This window comes from Megascapheus bottae, chromosome 14 (assembly GCF_031878675.1).
Source record: "Megascapheus bottae isolate mThoBot1 chromosome 14, mThoBot2.hap1, whole genome shotgun sequence".
Taxonomy (NCBI): Eukaryota; Metazoa; Chordata; class Mammalia; order Rodentia; family Geomyidae; genus Megascapheus; species Megascapheus bottae.
The window spans coordinates 18,109,909-18,116,374 of record NC_143522.1 but is presented as its reverse complement, the minus strand read 5'-3'; the positions used below and the strand labels follow the sequence as shown (position 1 = coordinate 18,116,374).

Here is a 6,466-nt window from a genome sequence, read left to right as displayed (position 1 = left end):
GAAAGTTAGCATTTTCCTAATTAGATACAAATGGTAATTTTGAATTCTAAATGAAAAATCCTTAAAAGGACCTGAGAAATACCTTTATTTTCAAATGCATTACCTAGATTTTGTAAATAAAATTATTTGAAAATGAAAAACCAGAAATTATAAACAAGCACAGCATATATGAATTAGGAGAGAAATGACAATATTTGTATTTCTACCCATGGGAAAGATGGGAAGAAGTTTATCACGTTTACTGAAAAGGGCCATGATCTGAGAAAAACACTAAATATCTTGTGATTGCTCGATATGAGAGTTCAGAAAGATGGACTAATATACATACAAATGTCAGAGAATATTAAAATACTAAGAGATTTCTAAGATATAGAAAGATGTGAAACAGTATGGAAAGATAGATTATTATGTAGAAAAAGATAGACAATAGACATAGAATAAATAATAATAGTTACACAGATACCCAGATATATATCATTATTTCAACTTTTCTTTTGCCTTCTCATTACTAGGCCTCCCATCTCCTAATTTAATGTAGAAAGTGGTTGAAAAGCAGAAACCCAGGGAGAAATGAAACAATAAATCATAGCTGATATTCACGGTTATACAAAATTAGCCTCAAATCCCTATTGTTACAAAATCTGTCTTAATTTACGTACATGACAAATTTCCTTCAGAATGGTATGCTGAATATAATCAGGGTTCTACCTTTTGTTCAGAAGTAATTGATTTTCTAATATAAGTCATATACTGTGATTTACATTAGTGCAAAAACTGTATTTGCAAAGCAAGTTTCTCTTGAGCCCTGTGTAAAATGCCAGTGATTTATTCCAACTTCATGAAAGAAAAAAATGCAATGCGTCAAGCTGATAAGAAAGTAGAGAGCAAACAAGAATTATACTATTTTAAACAGTCTCAGATATTCGAAGATACATTCCCAACCCAATTTGTATAAAAATGTATAAAGCAATGCTCAAAGACACAAGAACAATGCAGCAGAGATCTGTAAATGAAGTTCCTCATTGCACTAATAATGGATTAACCTTTTGTCCTCTGGAATTCCCAGAGAAACAAAAGACTTTCTTTTTCTGCAAATAGGAAAAGTGACACATAGCTCATCAGGTTAATTGGAAATCAAGTTTATTTATTCTTCAAACATTTCTTCTAGTAGAACTATATGCATAAAACTGCCTCAAACAATTCTCCCTCTCAGAACAGCCTCTGTACTTGGATAGCAATTGCCTACCTAGGCATCATCTGCCTACTACAGGTTTGATGGAAATTGAAGATTGTAGGAAGTTCTGTTAGTGTGTGATTTGCATTTCAAATGATGACAAAGCTTAGTAAAGAAAGAGAAACAGGAATTATTAAGAAACAGTGTTTAGGTTAAAAGCTAATTAGATAAAGTCAGGTGCTCCTTATGTGATTGGACCAGAAACTGTCTTGCTGAAAGATATAAGTTAATGAAATGATGAGAATAACTTTTATGCATTACAATTCCTTGTGAATTCAATCTCAAATACAGTTCCAGTTTAATACAGTTTTCAGAAGGGATAAATAACTAAATTTGTTTTAGTAGCAATACACATGTTATTCCATAAAGCAAAAAGGGTAAACCAATAACCCTTATCCTTATCTGGCCAGCGCTTACTTAAGTCAAAGCTCAGGTGTTAAAAGACAGTATTGTTAGGATAGTATTGTAGTTGTGTTGTATTAGACCAGTTCAACATGAAGTGTTTCCAAAATGTTTTGTCAAGCTATTCTGCTAACTTCTGGCCCTATTAGACAACTGAGTTTATCACCTTCAGTGAAAATGCACTGGAGCTGAGAAGTGACTCATTCATGGCGTAGGTCTACCAGTTAACTGGTAATGTGACTTTTGCAGTTTCTTTATTTGTAAAGTAGCATAAAATATTTCCTACTACATGGAGTTACTTTATAAATAACTAAATATAGACTCTATTACACTGTTAAATCTTAATGAATCTTAACCTTTTTTTAACTACCAGTTAAAATATTATGGGAAGCCGGGTGCAGTGGCTCACGCCTGTAATTCTAGCTACTCAGGAGGCTGAGATCTGAGGATCAAGATTCAAAGCCAAGCCGGGTACAAAAGGAACCAAGAATCCTATCTGCAATTAACTCCTAGAAAACCCTAGAAGTAGGACTTGGCTCAAGGGTAGGGCAGTAGACTTGAGCTGAAGAACTCAGGGACAATGCCCAGGCCCAGAAGTAGGACAGTAGCCTTGAGCTAAAGAGCTCAGGAACAACACCCAGGCCCAGATTTAAGCCCTATGACCTAAAACACACACACACACACACACACACACACACACACACACACACACACATACACACACACACACACCACACACACGCACTTTTACTACCTTTAAATAGTTGCACAAAGGAGTTGCCATTCACCAAATGAGTTTATGAATGAATGAATACACATGTCTTGATCAGTGTGGCCTTTCAACCCTCTCAACCACCTCTCCCAGTTCACCCCTTCCATTACTGAATTTTGTATTATATACTGAATTTTTGTCATTTAATAAAGCAGTTTATGTGTATCTTGATCTGTGTCTTCATTTTAGCATCCTCACCATCCTCACCCCCTTAAACCTACACCTTCTCCTTATATTTCTTGATTCTGTATTATACACAGTGAATTCTTGCCTGAGTTCCTCCCCCTTGTCTGATTCATTGTGTTACCCTTTCCCATTTGTCCCCACATTCTCCTCTTGCAGGTACCCATTTCCTGTTACTTATTTTGTTGGGCTTTGACTTAGTCTGTTTAAAGAATCAGACTATCCTTGCTCTTTATGGAGTTTATGACACTTCAGTTAATGGCATTCTTATTTGATATTAAGCTAAGCTGTCAAGAACACATTGGGATTTACATAATCCCTTTGTTTTTGTTGATGTGTTAATGATAGACAACTGGATGTTTTCTACAAGAGCTTCCGCCTATCCTCTAACAAGTCGTGGTACAGAATCAGCTTTTCTGCATGCGTGCACATTTGTCTCTGATTGTGAGGGTTACAAGAGGTATTTGTGATGAAATAAATCTTCACTGTGCCCATGTTTCCCCATAAGCAGACTTGAGCATCACTGATGTCTCGAGGTGCTAAAAAAAATTCTCTTCCATGGAGGACACACGACTGGGAAAACTCTCGTGGGTGTCAGAGTGGAAGCAGGCGTGAGTGGGTCTAACAGAAGGAAACATGGCAGCCAATATATTTGGGTCCATTGGCAAGTTTGGCCTGGCCTTAGCCATGGCAGGAGGCGTGGTGAACTCGGCCTTATACAATGTGGATGCCGGGCACAGAGCGGTCATCTTTGACCGATTCCGTGGCGTTCAGGACACGGTGGTAGGGGAAGGGACTCACTTTCTGATCCCTTGGGTGCAGACACCAATTCTCTTTGACTGCCGCTCCCGGCCACGCAACGTGCCAGTTATCACCGGGAGCAAAGACTTGCAGAACGTGCACATCACGCTGCGCATCCTCTTCCGCCCTGTGGCCGGCCACCTTCCCTGGATCTTCACCAACCTAGGAGAGGACTATGACGAGCGCGTGCTGCCATCTGTCACCTCAGAGATCCTCAAGTCGGTGGTAGCTCGCTTCGACGCGGAAGAACTGATCACCCAGAGAGAGCTGGTGTCCAAGCAGGTGAGTGATGATCTCACCGAGAGGGCAGCCACCTTTGGCTTCATCCTGGACGATGTCTCCCTGACACATCTGACCTTCGGGAAGGAGTTCACAGAAGCCGTGGAAGCCAAGCAGGTGGCTCAGCAGGAAGCAGAGAAGGCCAGATTTCTGGTGGAAAAGGCAGAGCAGCAGAAGAAGGCGGCCATCATCTCTGCCCAGGGTGACTCCAAGGCCGCTGAACTGATTGCCAACTCCCTAGCCAAGGCAGGCAATGGCCTGATTGAGCTGCGCAAGCTGGAAGCTGCAGAGGACATAGCACAGCAGCTCTCCGGCTCAAGGAACATCACCTACCTGCCTTCCCGGCAGTCTGTGCTTTTCCGGCTGCCCCAGTGAGGTTTGTCCCTGTCTGCATTGCTTGGGGCATCTGCTGGGACCCAGCCCTTATCATTCTGAGCCGCATCCCCCCCCCCGCCCCACAAAATAAAAAAGATCCAAGATCACTGTGAAATCTCATGATTGGCTTCACATGAAGGAAATAAAAGTAAATCCCTTCTGATCCTTAAAAAAAAAAAACCATGTCTTCAGTGTTCAAGAATCCATCTTGGAAATACAATGCCACTATTACTGAAATCTTCAATTACATTTCATTTCATTCAGGCATAAGCACCTGCCTTTTTGAAAACGTTCCTAAAATATTTATGACAGGTGTGCAGAGCTGGGGGCCAAGGAATGTTAGCATTTTTGCTGTCTATGGCTTTAGCTAGGATTGTTGACCTAAGGTGATCAGTCCCAGTCTAGGGCAAACCAGATGTCTGATACACTGATGTCATGAAATTTATTGCTGTTGAAACTGGGTTGATGAGGTAATGAGGGATGGCTCTCCCATTTCTACAGTGGTTCTTATCTCTTCTCTAGGGGTATAACTGTCTTTTGTTGATTATGGTATCATTAATTCCATTTTCCATGCTCCTTAGGACACATGAGGGTATTAAAAGAATTTCATGACCCAGGCATCTATTATATTAGCCTTGTTCTATCACCCTTAGCCTCTGAAAAGAAGGTTAGCTTTTTATTATTATTATTATTATTATTATTATTATTATCATCATCATCATCATCATCATCATCATTATTGTAATGTATAGAGGGGTCACAGCTATATTTGCCCGAGAGAGGGTACATCACTTCTCACACATTGACACCCCTCTCATGTTTTTGTCCCCATTTCCTTCCCTCTACCCCGGCCCAATCATCTTGTTTTCCTCCCTTCCCTTTCCTATTTCAAATAAGCAAATAAACCTATATATAATATGATATGTAACAAAGTCAGATACTGTAACAATTGAGATTAACCAAAGGGCAACAAAAGAAAAGAGAAATAACATAGTCCATTAAGAACAACAATCACATAATATAAAGCTCTTATTTCCATGTCCTGGAGAGCTTTTCATTCAGCTTCATCCTCTATGGCATTATGTATCTAGGAAACCAACTAGCGTTGAACTAGGGATTGATCTGCAATAAATACAAGTGAGTAAATGTTTTCAATTGTATTCTCTTACAATTTTAACCAAATAGAGCATAAAATGGAAAAGGGAAAAGCACATGAAAGTTGACAATAACTAGGATTTGATTTCATAAGCACCAACTTTCATATGAAGAATACCATAGACACTATTACACACACAAAACATTTAAAGGATACCTTTTGTATTCTAATAGCAAGATTACATTACAAGATTCAGAGGAGTACTTAGTTGGGAAAATATCAGTTTTGAAATGGAAAGCTACTGTATGAATTATAATTCCCTCAAATTTTTTTAATAAGTGTTAGGGTAAAATATAATGAGATATGTTAATGGCTCTTTTTACCTATCTAAGGAAGAACAAATGTCTATTGATTCATGTCCTTCCAGAAAATAATGAAAGAATGTAAAATTGAGAAATGAGAATTTCTCAAATCATTAATGTTATTTTACAAATTGATGATATAATCAATTCCTGCTCTCAATTAATTTTGTGGACAACTATTTATAGTTATTTCAAGGCTGTAACATACCTGATTTATAAAGACTTGGTCTTCTGTTCATTCACCACCACAGACTTAGTTAGCAATCGTGTTACGCATTCTCACATAGATATATTTTGTTTTTGCAATCCTTCCCACTGGAAGAGACCAGTTATCATTACTAACAATGTAGAGTCCATTCAATGGATGAAATAGTTTATTCCTCGTTATGTTTTATCAAATCCAGAAGAAGATGTCACAATTTAGTATCATTTCAAATGCACAAAAGTCTCTGCAAAATGCACCCAGCATGTCTGAGTTAGGATTCTTGAGCTCAGTTTCCTAATGCTTCCCATCCTACATAATTTCTATATTGGGACTCACACAGAGATTTTATTTAAGGGAATCTTAAACCAATGATTCTTTTTCACAGAAGTAGTGCAGTCTGATACCACTTCGATTCCTCATTGTTTCCTCTTCTTAGAAAACTGAATGGTATCTAAATATATGTGAAATAACTACAGCATCTTAGATGCCTATGCCAAGAAGTGATCATTCAAAATCTAAGGACTCTTTTGGATGGGTTACAAGAAACATTTTGACAAGCTAAAGCTACAGTAAGAAATGCTTAATGTAGGGAAAAAGCATAGTAAGAATATCTAGAAAGGATGATTGAGAGGGGAAATGTAGAAATGCTGAAAGGGCACTGTTATATAAAGTCCAGAAGGTTCCAGTTTTTGTGCCAAAAATGTTAGCAGAACAAGACACTCAAAAATATTCATATTATTTTATGATGTCTACATTA

At 38.3% G+C, this 6,466-nt stretch overlaps 1 pseudogene; it reads left to right on the top strand.

Moving 5' to 3' along the window:
- The first annotated feature begins 3,089 nt into the window (after positions 1–3,089).
- On the top strand, positions 3,090–4,117 carry LOC150054775 (prohibitin 1 pseudogene; annotated as a pseudogene).
- The last annotated feature ends 2,349 nt before the right edge of the window (positions 4,118–6,466 follow it).